The sequence below is a fragment of the Lemur catta genome, chromosome 12 (assembly GCF_020740605.2).
Source record: "Lemur catta isolate mLemCat1 chromosome 12, mLemCat1.pri, whole genome shotgun sequence".
NCBI lineage: Eukaryota > Metazoa > Chordata > Mammalia > Primates > Lemuridae > Lemur > Lemur catta.
In genome coordinates, this window is record NC_059139.1 from 956016 (window position 1) to 970238 (window position 14223).

Below are 14223 nucleotides of genomic sequence, written 5' to 3' on the forward strand. Positions count from 1 at the left end.
TAACACTCCCAGCCCGGCAGGTGTGCTCTGGCCTCAGGGCTCTCGCCCTTGCTGTTCCCCCTGCCACTTCCCCTGCTCTGGACCCCAAAGCCTGGCAGACAAGTCCCGGGCCTGCTGCTGCCCTCTGTGCCGTGCACACAGCCCTCCATGCCCACACACCCCACGTGCATGTTACGGGAAGTTTCATCTACTTGGTGTAGAACAGTTTCCAAGGCACCTTGAATGGGAGAGGGAGAACCGTTTTATAGATGGGGAAAATGAGGCACAAGGGACTGTGACCCAGGTCACAGCCAGGAGCGGGAGGGAAGGCAATGGCCTGGCTCCGTCCTGTCCCCTCTGTCCAGGGGTCTTTCGGCCACTGGTCAGGATTCCCCGTTGGACACTGCCCTGCCGTCATCACCTCTGCAGCCGCCTTCCAGAGGGGCCCCGATCGTACCACTCTTGGCATCCAGAGAAAATAATTTTCCTCAACTACGGGACACTGGCCATGAAATACGGGTCTAGATACTTGACACCGTCTTTACATTTTATTTGGCAGCTTTGACTTCATTTGACATTCACATAAGCATTTCAGACACGTGAGAGTCACGTTGACACCGTCTGAGGCCACGTCCGTGGACTTCCCGACTTTCCGGTCTGGGCGGCGCAGGGAACACAGCGTCCCAACAGCGGCTGAGCCGGCCCCGCCGTCGTTGACGCTGAGCGGGTGATCCTCCGCACCAGACAGGAGCTGCAGTGGGCTCTCCTCGCGGGTCTTCATGACAACCAAGACGACTGACACCAGCGGCACGGGCTGTGGTGAGAGTTGGATGCCTCCTCCTTCACACTTTGGGTCTGCAGAACAAGTGTTTGTGTGCAATTTTGCTTCCCAAAATGTCGAAAATAGCACAAATATGAAAACAAGTGTTCTCAAAGAGTGATCTTCCGGGAAAGATTCCTTGCAGTAACTCTTTCCAGCTGGCTTTGAAAACACTGTGTCAATTTTTTCCCCCACAGTTGGGAGCAGGGAGGGCGCATCGCGGGGGCCGTCGTGGGGGTCGCGGGGGCCACTCCAAGGCAGGGCGTCTCGTTTCCTGACCCGCACAAACCCCAGTGTCTGTCGGTCAAATGAGGAGGTCGCATCTCCTCTTTTAAAAGCATATTTAGTCCTATGTTTTCTAAAACCTAAGCGTGGTTAATTATAGCATCTCTGCCATTTGTAAGGGATTCGGTGTGAAGTATTTCCTCGAAGTTGCAAAGACAGAGCCCTCCCCTGGCTGGGAAGGAGGAAATTCTCTGTGGGGAGGAGTTGGGTCACGGCAGAGCCTGCGGCATCTCCCAGCGTCCGTCCTCACCTCACCTGCACGTGTCAGCTGGAAGTACAGCCACCTGCAGGGAAGACTGCGCATCCCAGCCCACCTGGCCTTGAGGTGAGGTTATGCCGCTGAGTCCTGCCAGCAAGTTGGACAGAAGCACAAGGCTGTGGGGTTCCCGGGAAGTGCCCAAAAGGGAGAGTAACTTCCTGCTGGCTGGATGGTGGATGTAATGGCTGGAGCTGTAGCGTCAGTATTGGGCTGTAAAACAACTCTGGGAAGAAAACGCCACCGCAGAGCTCCCAGGGAGGCGCCGTTGGGGCCTGCACCCCGTGGAGGGCCCTCTCTGCCCACACCGGCCTCCTCTGGCCTTCGTGAATGTGAGGGAGTAAAGTTCTGTCTTGTTCGGGTTATTCTTGTTTTGAACAGCTCTGCTGCGTGTGAGTGAACCTGACCCTAATGGGTGTGTGCTGCCGGCAGTGCCCGGACTGGCCACGCGGTGTTTGCCCTGCATGTCGTGCATCTGCGTTAGACTAGGAAGCCCCTCCAGCCCCTCTGGACACACCTGCTCCTGCACACCCACACCTACACTCATCCGCACCTGCACACCCACACCTACACTCATCTGCACCTGCACACCCACACCTACACTCACCTGCACCTGCACACCCACACCTACACTCACCTGCACCTACACACCCACACCTACACTCACCTGCACCTACACACCCACACCTACACTCACCTGCACCTACACACCCACGCCTATACACACTTGCCCCTGTGCACACCTGCCTGCACATACACCTGCTCCTGCACACCCACACCTACACTCACCTGCACCTGCCCACATACCTGTCCTGTTTGCGTCACAGCACAGGTGCACTGACACCTGAGCTGGAGCAGCCCAGAGGGTTTGCTTGTGCAAGAAGTCCTTGCTTTAGCAAACAGGGAAGTCACCTTGAGAAGCAGCACTTGATCTCTGATAACAGACCAAGAATCACCTGATCTCACACCCCTTGTGCCAATCTCAGTAAGAGTCGTTGAGGCCCAGAACTCTCATTTGATCAGGGGCTGTTTCGTAAGCCACTTGGTTTTAAAGACTCCACAAAGAGGACATGGCCCTTCTGACACCGAGGAAGACACTGGCACTTGTGCTGGAGGGAGGATGTCTGGGCTGGCTGTTGTGAACACCGCTGGGTGTGCAGCCCCTGACTCCTTGGAGTGTGTGTGTCAGTTGGGTGGAAACAGCATATAGTTCGGTGTTCTGGTGTGTTTTTAGAATGATCACTTAGCACATTGTTAACCCAGAACGAACCCAATTTTTTGCAGTGGTAGTTTTCAAGCTTAAAATGAAATATTTAGCTACATACCATTTAATTGTGCCAATCTGCTTTCATTTAGCAGTTTTGCTCTAAGTTGTTCTTTCAGACAGATATTTATCCAGGCAATGTTGTTTCACAATGTCTTAGCAATTCTCTTCTCCATGTTGAGAACTAAAGGCTTATCCAAGCAGCTGCTTGTAACCAACAAGGATTCTGAAGCTGGGACGAATGGACACAGTCAGGCTCTTCTTGTTATGCAAGTCACACTCCGTGACACGGGCAGGCGATGGTGCAGTGGGACCACGGGCTCCTCCTGTGACCTGGGGAAGTGACTTGGCTTTTCTCTGCTCTGTTTACCTTCGTCCTGTAAAATAGGGACAAGCTGGAACTTGAGGGTTTCTGTGAAGTTCAAGGAGTGAACGCAGTTCCCAGAAGCAGCCTGGCACAGAGCAAGTGCCTCTTGCCTGTTGACTACCTTATCAGCGCTCACCTAGTGCCTCGTGTTTGCTTTCTGGCCTCACTGGTCTTTCCCGAAACCAGCAGGAATTCTGGCGGGCAGGAGCACCCGCATCCTCCGTGGAGCTCAACAGGACGTGGTGAGCTGTAGAGCACTGATTCTTTTATGAGGGCTGGAGAATTAGTCACACTGTATTTAAGCATTGGCTCTTGGAACGCAAGTGGGTTTTATGAAAAGCTGGGTATTTCAGCTTTCAGCTACCAACTAAACTACCACAGAAAGCGCTGCTGATTTAACGTATTTCAGCAGAACTCCAGGTCTGAGTATTTCTGATTCCCAGAGGAGGAGACAGCATGTTCTGCCTGGGACGACTGAGCCCCTTGTCTCTGCACTGATTGTTTCTTCTGCATCCCGACTGTCCGGAACAGACTGGCCGACTGTCGGGAACGACGTGGCCCACAGTGCTGTGCCCTCAGTTCTTCCTCTGGACGTTTGAGTTTCTAAGTCCTCAAGACACACACGTGTTTCTCCGTGCAGAGGAGGCACCTCCCCAGCGCACGTGCACGGCAGCCGGGGTTCAGACGAGGTGCGCTCTGCTCCGCGGCTGTGCCGAGCCGTCCCCAGAGCCCCCGTGTGGGGTGTGGGGCAGGCGTCAGGACTCTGCAGCCTGAGAGTCCCTGCACTGCCGTTTAGCACTGGGGTGACTTTGGATGAGTCATTTCCACTCTGAGCCCTGGTTTCTCAGCTCAGTTAGTAACAAGACCCGTCACGAGGGTCGCTGCGGACCGCACTGACATTCAACCCCGGGCACAGGTGCGTTTTGTGGAAGGCTCTCAATACAGGGCAGCTGTGACTATTAGCAGGCCGCGTGTGCGTCCTCCTCTCACCTCGGCAGTTCTGGGGCATCTCCCTCACGGTGCCAGCACAACAGCTGCATCCCTTTCCTTCCACTGGGGGTGGGCTGGTGGCCTTTCCTGCTCTCTTGGCCCCCGAGGAGGAAGTGCCAAGGGTTGTGCTCTCTGCTGCCTTCTTGAGGGACACTCGGGCCTGTCTGGGGGGCTCAGAGGCTGAGGCGGGGCTGGAGGGCACTGTGCCCGGTGAGGTCCAGGGTGGGACCTGCTCTGCTCCCAGGGCAGCAAAGCCCCCGGGGAGGATGGGTCGGCCCGTGAGGACAGCGAGCTGCAAAGCAGAAGGAAACATTCCTAAACGCTCAGTGCCAACAGACCCACGTTGTGCGACCATGCTGGAGGGCGGCTGAGTCGTCCTCCTCTGAGTGTGGTGCAGACGGTGAGAACCTCAGCACAAGCCGGCCAGGGGAGGGACGTCAGCTGGGATGAGCTCCGTCCCCTGAAGAGCCGCCTGTTCTCCTCGCTCCGCGCCCCGTCTTCCCGTTCACGGTGCTGTCGGCCCCCCCAGGGCAGGGACACCCTCGGCACGGGGGAGGTGGGTCACTAGTGAATGAGTTGTTTGCAGTTGGCTTTGGAGACACACGGAGGTGATGGGCGCACAACATTGTGGATGCAGCTATTGCCACCGAGTTGTGCACCTAAAAATGGTTAAAATGGCAACTTTTATATTCATTTTCTTTACCACAGTTAAAAAAAAACTCAGATCAATGAGTGGTAAAATGTGAGAAAGGTAACCTTAAAGTTAAAAAATAGGAGATTATCTTAATGACTTTGGGACAGAAAAGCCCACAAATGCACAAGTCATAGAGGAAAACATTGATACATTTAAATAAGTAACATTGAAAAAGTCACCGGAAACCACCTGAAAATAAAAGCCGCAAACTGGGCAAACACAGAGTCACAATGAATATGAGCGGAAAAGAATTAGCATAACTTGTAAAGGAATTCCACGCAGCTACGGGAAAGTAGCACAACCCCAACTAGACAGAGCCCACGGGCAGGCAACTCACAGGAGAGAAACCGGCAGGCAGGGAAGATGGAGGGACGGAGCTCGGCTGCTGTGCACGGCCGTGCCCTGGCCCCGAGTGGGACATGCATCTCTGCTCCGCTGGCCGAGGAGCGAGGGTCTGACCAGGCCCCGTGCGGGGACGCAGAGCTGCAGGGGCTGAGTGTGGGGACCGGAGCCCACGCTGGAGGTCGGGCAAATGTGATGCAGGCAGGTCACGCACCTCGAGTTCCAGGGGTCGCCCTCCAGCACCCCGGGGAACCCACACCCGAGTAGAATTTTATTTTGGAATTGCGAGAAACTGAAAATGCCCATCTGCAAGGGAAGAAAGTGATCAAGCTTGGCGCAGTAACACACCAAATACTGAATAACCAAGAGCTGCAGGCACCGCCGCCATTGGTGGCATCAGGGCGCAGCCGCTGCTGCAGCTGGCTGGGCTGGGTTTCCGAAGGGCCCAAAGTGGGGCTCGGAGTCCAGGGAATTCCAAGGTGGCAGTTCCGGGTGGGGCCCCTGGACCCCTGTAGGCCACGGGGTGGATTTTGACAAGTGGAGAAGGCGGATGACGACGAAGTGTCCCTTGGAAAGTTGAAGGACAGCAGATAGGCCCGTGTGGCCGGGACTGGGGACAAGACAGGAAGCAGCTCGGCCTGGATCTGGCAGGAGTCTCGCCCGGCGGGGAGGCGGCCAAGAAAGTGAGAGTGTTCACTCTTGAATTTATGTTTTTAGTTCTATTTCATTTGACAATGAAAGTATGGTTTTATATTGTTTTATTTTAATTTCAGTTTTTTCAATTTTATTTTAAAATGGAAAGTGACGCGTTTTCCTAACAACAGGGCACTTTCGGCACCAGCGTCTCCCTGCGCCTGGTCTTGGCCTCGCGCTCGGGACGCAGCTGGGGAGAGCCAGTGTCCTGGCCGCGCCCTGCGGCGTCAGCGCCTCTGTGACAGACGGTTCCGCGGGGCTTAGGGTGTCAGCGAGGGATTATTTCAGGCTGACGCTGGCACAGACAGTTCTCAGCCAAATGCGTTTCTGAAGAGTGGGATTTGCTCTCAATGATTTCATTCAGCGTTGTTACAGGGCGTGAGGGAAAAGGCGTTTCCCGACTCTGCCTCGGCCACATTTTCAGTTTAACCCCGACGGCGCTGCGCGGTGGGCGCCCGGCTTGGCAGGGGCTGGTATCTCAGTGACTTTGGGAAAAGCAAACCCGGTGCAGCGGAGCCAGAGCTTCGTGAACGGCCGGCCCACTTTCCCGCCGAGGCTGTGCCGTGATGCCGGCCCAGCGCCACACACAGGCCCCTCTGTCCCCTGCTGGATGCCGGCCAGGTGCCCCGGCTTCAGCGCACGCAGCCAGCTCAGCCCTGGAAACCGCAGCGCAACAAAAAGCCTCTGTTCCTTCACGGCACCGTGGGCAGGAGAGGCCGCCCCGCCGCGGCCAGAGGCTGATGGACGGAGACGGGCGCCCTGGGAGAGCGCGCTTCAGTTAGCGCCCCCGCTCTGCGCACCCCGAGCTCGGGGGCACCCCCTTGCCTGTGCGAGGCCCTGTCCTTCATTCCCCAAGTGCTCGGGCCTGTCTCAGCTCCCAGGCCTGGGCTCTGGCCCAAGTTGGCGCTCCAGTGCCGGGGGGCGGTGCTGGGAGCCCCCACGACTTAGAGCTCCATTCATGTGGGTTTTGTGGAATTGTCCTATTCAGGCCCAATCATTGCTGTGTTTTTTCAACTTTGAAATCTGAGCTGTTTGGACGGTTCCCCGACAGGGAAGGGAAGCCTGGTGGGTTTGCCTGGTGGCCCAGTGACGGGGAAGCCCGTGTCCAGCGCAGCTCTTGGGCCCCTCCTGCCTGTTCACCCCATTGGTGCGGGAGAACCCCCTGCCCCAGGAGCACAAGTGGGCAATGCCCACCCCCAGGGCTGGCCAATGAGACGCAGGGCTCAGTCTGTCATCCTTGTGGGAAGGGTCAGACACGCCACGTGGGGGGCAGCCCGCAGGTGAGGAGGGTGTGGGGTTCCCCTGGCTGCCCTGGGAGGGTGGGATTGGCCTGTTGGGGTCGTCCTGTGGGCTGGCAGGGACCTGAGACCCTGAGACCCACAGGCCGGGGACCGGGTGGGCTGCAGCTGATCCGCTGGGAGAGGAACCGGCCAGCAGGGCCCGTCCCACGGGGGACATGCCCCTGGGAACAGGGGGCTCACAGTAGGCTCACATGCAGGGGTCTCACTGGCCGTGGTGTGAGCTCTTCATCCGGCCTGTTGCTCACAGACGCACGGAGGCTCCTGCTGAGTGTGGGTGCTGGGTCTCCCGGGCATCCATCGGGTACCATTTTAGGCTAATTGAGTAGAACATTTACTATAGCTCATCGCTGTCACAGCCTCCTTTAAGGGATTTCTTCAAAGGCTGAGCTATCCCAAGCACTATTTGGTTTTGTGATTCACCTTATGGGGAAAGTTGGCTTAAGGAATATTCTGGAATGAACAAAACAAACAGCCACAGCCTCCTGATGCCGGCTGGCCAGGCTCTGTGTGGCCAGCTCCGCGCCCCTGCAGACCCCTCTCTGTGGTCAAGGTGACACCTCTTCCCCGCACTGCAGGGGCCTCCAGAACCCGGACAGGCCCTGGGACTCCGGGCCAGTGGCCCCTGTCCTCTGTGCAGACAGCGGGGTGGGCAGGGAGAGGGCTGGGCCTGAGACGCCCCCCAGGCATTGGGGACACAGGCCGGTCAGCTCCAGGCAGGCTCGGTGACACTCTGAGGCTCCTGTGACGTCGGCGCTGGCTCTGGGAGAGGAACTGAGAAGTGCAGGCGCATTTCCGAGATGTCTCTGATGCCGTAGGAGACCAGGCCTTAACATACCCTCCCAGCAAATCGCAGGGAGCCGCTCTGCAGAAGAATGAGACTCTGGGAAGACTCGTGCCTGGGTGGGTCTCAGGGGCGCAGGCTGAGTGGGCAGGTGAGGGTGGTGCTCGTGACAGGTGGGTCTTGTCCACGTGACCCTCTCACCTTCCCGGAGCATGGCAGGTGCTTCCTGGGCTCACTCCTCACATCCCGACTTTGTCCCACCTCTGGCCTCCGTGGGGGTCTCACCTGCCCCCAGCCTGGCGCCCAGGCCCTGAGGGAGGACCCCCCGGGAGGAGCCTGTGCCCTCCTCCCCTCCCCCAGGGCTCTGGCTCCTGCTCAGCCGAGACCTTCTCTGCAGCCTCTGCTGCCCCAGCCTGTGGGTGGTTGGGGGACACCCTCGTCCCTCTCAGTCCTTTTTAATAAACTGGGTGATCTCTTTGCTACATACTATGGCGAGTATGTAACAGTTAAAGCCATCCTTAGGCTCCCAGCGTTAACTCCTGTGCGTGGTGCAGGACATGCCCAAACACGCCTGGCGAGTGACCTTCCCCAGTGTGTCCCGGATTAACCAGCGACTGCACAGCAAATCCGATTGTGCAGCTTTAGTGGCCAGAGGTGTGTGCATCGGCGGGCATGTCCCCTGCCCTGTCCTAGCTGGGAGGTGACGGCAGCCGTCCTGGCACGGGGCTGGGTCACGCCTGGGCTGGGTGAGACTTTGAGCAGACAGTACCCTGCCTGCTGCACGCTGGGCTGGGACTGCCCCTGTCCCTGCACGTGGTCCCTGCCCGTGGCCGGGGGCCCGTGAGAGCTCAGCCGGCCACACGCAGCAACCAATGGAGGAAAGACCTGCCTTGCTGCTGCAGCCGATGCCCCGCCCCAGTCTCTGCCTTTGCTCCTGGCGCGGGCCGCCCCCACGCCCACCAGCCGTGGGCAGAGACTGGGGTGGGGCTCGGTGCCCCCTGAGACTCACTTGGTTTGGAGGCTGGAAACAAGAAGACCCCAGCCCAAATCCTACGTGGACACAGCGTACAGAGAAGGGGGGAGAGGACACGCACTTGCGCCAGGAAGAGGCCGCCTCGGCCAAGCCGCGGGCCCTGGTCAGCCCGGCCGGGAGGACACTCTGGCCGTGGGTGTGGGAGGAGAGACCCCACACAGACAGGAAGGGCACTCAGGCAAGAGAACACCCCCTGTTCCCTGGCAGACCCGCGAGGGACCTTTGAAGACGTGAGGAAGTGTGTGGTTACCTTTGTCTCAACTTGACCAGGCCGCGGATGCCCAGGTAGCTGGTTAAACATCACTTCCGGGTGTGTCTGTGAAGGTGATTCCAGGAGAGATGAGGGCTCACATCCGTGTCACCCAGTCCCCTGGGGCCCCGAGCAGAACAGCAAGGGCAGGAAAGGGTGAATTTTCTCCCTGTGCCTGGCTGCGGTAGCGGGACCTGGGTCTTCCCCTGCCCTGGCTGGGGCCGGCACCGCCGGGGCTCCTGCTCTCCCAGCTGCACCTGTGGCTTCCCCAGGCTCCAGCAAGCAGACGGCAGGTCGTGGCACTTCTCAGCCTCCGTAACTGCGGGAGCCAACTTCTCTGATAAATTGTCCTCTCTCCCAGTCTCTCTGTGGTCTACACACCTATCCGTCTGCGTGGCTTGAACGTCTGTCCCCTCGAAAGCTCGTGCTGAATTCACTCCCTACGTGTAGGGCTGGGAGGTGATTGGCCACGAGTGGGTTCACCTGTTACTGGACTCGCAGGTGAAGGGGTTAATGGGTTATGATGGGGGAGGGGAGCTGGTGGCTTTGTAAGGAGAGGAAGAGACCAGAGCACACGCAGCCCGGCCAGGTGGCATCTGTGCCCCTGGGTGCCACCAGTGAGAAGGCCTCACCAGACGTGGCCCCTTGGCTGTGGACTTTGCAGGCTCTACGAGAAATACGTTCCTTTTCTTTATGAATCACCCAGGTTCAGGTATTCAGCTACAAGCAATAGAAAATGCACTAAGACTGCATCTGTCTGCCGTCCACCTGTTTATCGTGTACCCGTCGTGGATTTATCCATCTCTGTCTCTCACACACTCTGTGTATCATTTATCACCTAGTTGTCCCTCTCTGCACACCTGTTACATTCACCTGTTTCTGGAGAAGCCTGGCCAACACAGTGGGGTGAGACCCCCCCCCACCAGCCTGCCCAGGAGGAGCCCACATCTTCTGCGGTCCCCCCAGGCCCTGTGCGATCTGCCCTTCACCCGTCTGACCCCACCCCTCCGAGTCCCTCCCCGTGCTGGCTGCTTGGTTTCCTGGCTTATGCAGGGGTGGACCGCTACCCTGGAGGGTTATGCCTGAGTCATTGCTCACTGCACCTGCTGCTCCCACTCACTTCCCCAGGGCTCTGCTCAGAGGCCACCTCAGGGAGCCCTGCAGAGCCCTCCTGGCCTTCCCCTGGCACCCGGCACGCCCAGCACGCCTGGCACGCCAATGCCCACGGCCCCCTGCCTATCGCTCCCACTGTGACATCCCCTCCCAGGTGGCAGGATGTGGCTCTGCCCTGAGGACAGTGCCTGGCTCAGAGTGCGTCTGTTGAAGAGTTGGCTTCCCTGTTGGAGGATTCCTGGGGGCCAGGTGTGAATTATTGGAGGGTCTGAATTGGAGATTCTGTTTAAGGAAACACAGGCCAGTTTCATTAAAATAAAGGACAGATGGCAACAAAAAATCAATAACTAGCCAAGTGTGTCCAAGAACCATTCCTGCTGGTCGGTTCTAATGAATAGATGCTATCGTTTATTTTATGATACAAAGTATTCGCTCAAAACCAGATACTCTGAAAATCGAAAACCACTTACTCTGGGGAGCAGCGGGAACAGGCCTCTGCGCTGTGGTTCACCTCGTGCTTTCTCTGACACGGGCTTTTCACACCTGCCACCCTCAAGGTGGTCTTGGACCAGCTGCGTTTGAGACGGAACCTCCGACTCCACGGACGCCTGCGTCCGACTGCGGGGTGGGTGTGGTCCGACTGCGGGGTGGGTGTGGTCCGACTGCGGGGTGGGTGTGGTCCGACTGCGGGGTGGGTGTGGTCTGCGGCCGCCCCGCCCACTGTGGGCTCTGCTCTGCCCCTCCCCCAGTTGAAGCGGGACGAGAGGGCCCAGCTCGGGATCAGCGGAGGAAGCTGTGGGTGTGAAGCGCACCCGTGTGGCCTTCAGGGAGATCTGAACCGTCAGGACCAGGCAGGCCCAGCGACACCATCTTTCCTCCTCACCTGCGACTTGTGCCGCGCGGCACAGCGCTCCGGGAATCGCCCGCCCCACTGCGAAGTGCTGCGGACGCCGGCGGGCTCTTCTGCCAACTGACCAGCGCTGGTGACCGTCACGCGCCGTCAGCCTCCGCCCCCTGTGTGAGACGAGACACACGGACGACCCGCAGCACCTGTGGCACTTTCCACGCAGCGCGCCGTCTCCGGAGCCCGCGAGAGACTCAGACTCTGCGTTAGCGTCTTGAGCTTCCCAGACGCTGGGGACACGCGGAGACAGACTTCTCTCTCCTCTCCCACTCTCTTCGTCGTACCTGTCGCTCGTGGTTAAAGCTTTTTCTTTCTTCCTTGTTCTTCCCACTGTGTCTTCACCAGTTTTTCATCCTTTTGGGGGCCTGTGGTTACCTTGCAGTCAAACTGCACTAAAGCTACGGTGGGAGACTATACTGGGCATTAAGAAACACTCAGTGAGGACAGCTGATGTTCTTGGAAATGGTGCACCTGCACAGCTGCACACCTGCACACCTGCACGGCTGCACACCTGCACACTTGCACGGCTACACAGCTGCACACCTGCACAGCTGCACACCTGCACGGCTGCACACCTGCACACCTGCACGGCTGCACACCTGCACGGCTGCACACCTGCATAGCTGCACACCTGCACACCTGAACACTTGCACAGCTACACAGCTGCACACCTGCACAGCTGCACACCTGCACACCTACACACCTACACGGCTGCACACCTGCACACCTGAACACCTACACAGGTGCACACCTGCTGGGCATGGCCAGATGCTGCCCCTCGGTGTGTGTTCACAAGGGAAAGGCTTCAGTCACCCAGACATGATGTGCCACCCAAGTGTCCCATATGAGGCCTTCTGACTAAAAATGTGTTGACAAATTAGTGACTGTGATTTTGCTTGAAACCATGTCAAAATATCACTTCTTCTATCATATTTATTTAGTGTGCTTTCAGGTAAAGAAGTAGTTAAACAAGATACTAAAAACAATATAATAAGAGAATATTATGATTTGAAAATATAGATGAGACGAACAAATATCTATTCATAGAAAAGTGCAATTAACTAAAATTGACAGAACATTGTCCTCAGAAAAGCAGTGTCACTTCTCAAGAGCCATTGTGAATAAAAGATGTCACCAGGAAGCATCTAAGTAAACAGTCCATGCACTAACAAGCTAATAGGGGTGAAATAAAATGATAAAAGTATTTGATTAATCAAAAAGAGGGCAAGAAAAGAGAAAATGAGGAAAGAGTGCAAGTATAAAAGGAAAACAAATAGCAAAAGAAGAGATTTAACATGAATTACACCAGCAACTATATTAAACATTAATGTACCTCGAATTAATAGGCGACGGCCCGAACACCCATTCGTAGAGTGGTGGATGCGTCGCAGGTGGCGGATGCATCGCGGGTGGTGACGCGGCCGACTCTGACCAGGTGACGGCACCGCCCAGGCTGCAGGGGCCCACGGCACAGCGAGACCCAGGCCCGGGCTCCAGGGTGCATCCCACACGGTGCCATTGCATGGAACTCAGAGCTGGGCGAGGACAGTGACGGGGCCCAAGGCCGACAGTGGTCCCTGCAGGGAGGCCACCAGCATCCTCAGCTCTGGTCACAGAATTTACCATGTGTGTGCTGCTGGACCGTCACACGTCATGAAAGTTTTCTCAAAACACAACATTGTTATAAAACAGTCCCCCTCAAATGCACTCATCACACCTAAATAAGCAGTTCAAAACCAACCATCAGTTTAAAATCACCATGGTGTGAAGACATCTCGGTGAGAGTGAACCTGTTCCAATCGGCTGCATTATTTGCTGAGCTCTGAGTCAGGGTTTTCTCTTTGCTTGGACAAGTTGCCTGTGTGTCAGCAGGCAGATGGCTGACGGGATTGCGTTTGGCACACGCTCTTACATGCACAGCCGGACGGCGTGTGACCTCAGGGCCTCCGCCCACCCGTGGAGCAGGCAGGAAGGTCAGGGTGGGGGCGGCCACAGTGGCCCGTCCACGGCAGCCTCTTCCTAGTTTTGTCAACTTCATCCTCATTTTCTGCAGAACACGGAAGTGCCCACAGTTGCTCAGAAATCAGCAGTTAGCACACTTCCCCCTCCTTCCCCGGCTCACGCTCTCACGCCGACCCGGTGAGGGGTCTTTCACCGTCCAGGCAGCGTGTGGCAGAGCAGTGCCCCGTCGTTGTGGTCCCGGACCGGGCCGTGTGCCGGGCGGGGAGACACGGAGCAGGATCCCTCCCACATGTCTGTGTCTCTGACACACAGACGCAAGGCAGGGAGCCCGTGACAAGCCTCTGCTGCTGCTCAGCAGGCACCGGCACGTGGCACGCGGGGCCCCTGTTCCCCACCCTCGTCACACACAGCACACGGGAGCTGCACGGAGCCCCTGTCCTGGGCTGTGGCCTGTATTCCCCTGTTTTCTCTGCTACCGTGCAGCAATATTCGTGAACGCTCCGGAGGGAACACGCCCTCTTGTTAACATTCCCACCAACAGTGCGGGAGAGTTCCCGTTGTGTTTTTTCTGTGTAGCAGTGAAACAGAACAGAAGAATTAAATTCCAAGACAAAGGAAATAGGTAAGTAACTGGAGAGAAATACCACGTTTCTTAAACGTAATGTGTCCAGTCTATAATTTCAATGTGATCCTAATCAAAATTCCAACAGAACCAGGCTTCTAAAATTCACGTGGAATAAACTGCAACAGTAACCAAGAAATACCTGACAGAGTATTTGATTGCAGGGGGGATTCCTGGACCCCCAGCTCCGCCACTTCACCTGTTTTCACCCAAAATCCACGTGCTGAAGGGCAGCCTTGGCCTGGCCGGGGAGGCTCCGGAGGGTGGATGGCCCCGAGGCGCGTGGCCCGAGCTCCCGTGAGGACCTGCCCTGCGTCTCCTCAGCCTGGAGCAGAGGCCAGAAGAGACCCGGGTGCAGGCAGGGCCCACCCTGGGGCGGCGGCTTCCCGGCTGGCCTGTGGTCCGGACGACTGAGCTGACGGCACCTGCGAGCCCTGTCTCTACTCGAGTCCCGCGCACAGTACGAGGGCCAGGCAGGCTCCAACACAGCAGTCTGGGGGGACACGGTTCAGCCCATGGCACAGGTTGCGAGAAAACAGAGACGGGGGCTCTTCGGGTCGGCCGTGG

At 57.4% G+C, this 14223-nt stretch overlaps 1 long non-coding RNA gene across 1 annotated transcript; it reads left to right on the forward strand.

The window, feature by feature from the left end:
• The first annotated feature begins 1298 nt into the window (after nucleotides 1-1298).
• Nucleotides 1299-5764, forward strand: LOC123648342. Its single transcript, XR_006738578.1, has 2 exons — nucleotides 1299-1409; nucleotides 2993-5764. It is a non-coding gene; the product is annotated as an uncharacterized LOC123648342 (long non-coding RNA).
• The last annotated feature ends 8459 nt before the right edge of the window (nucleotides 5765-14223 follow it).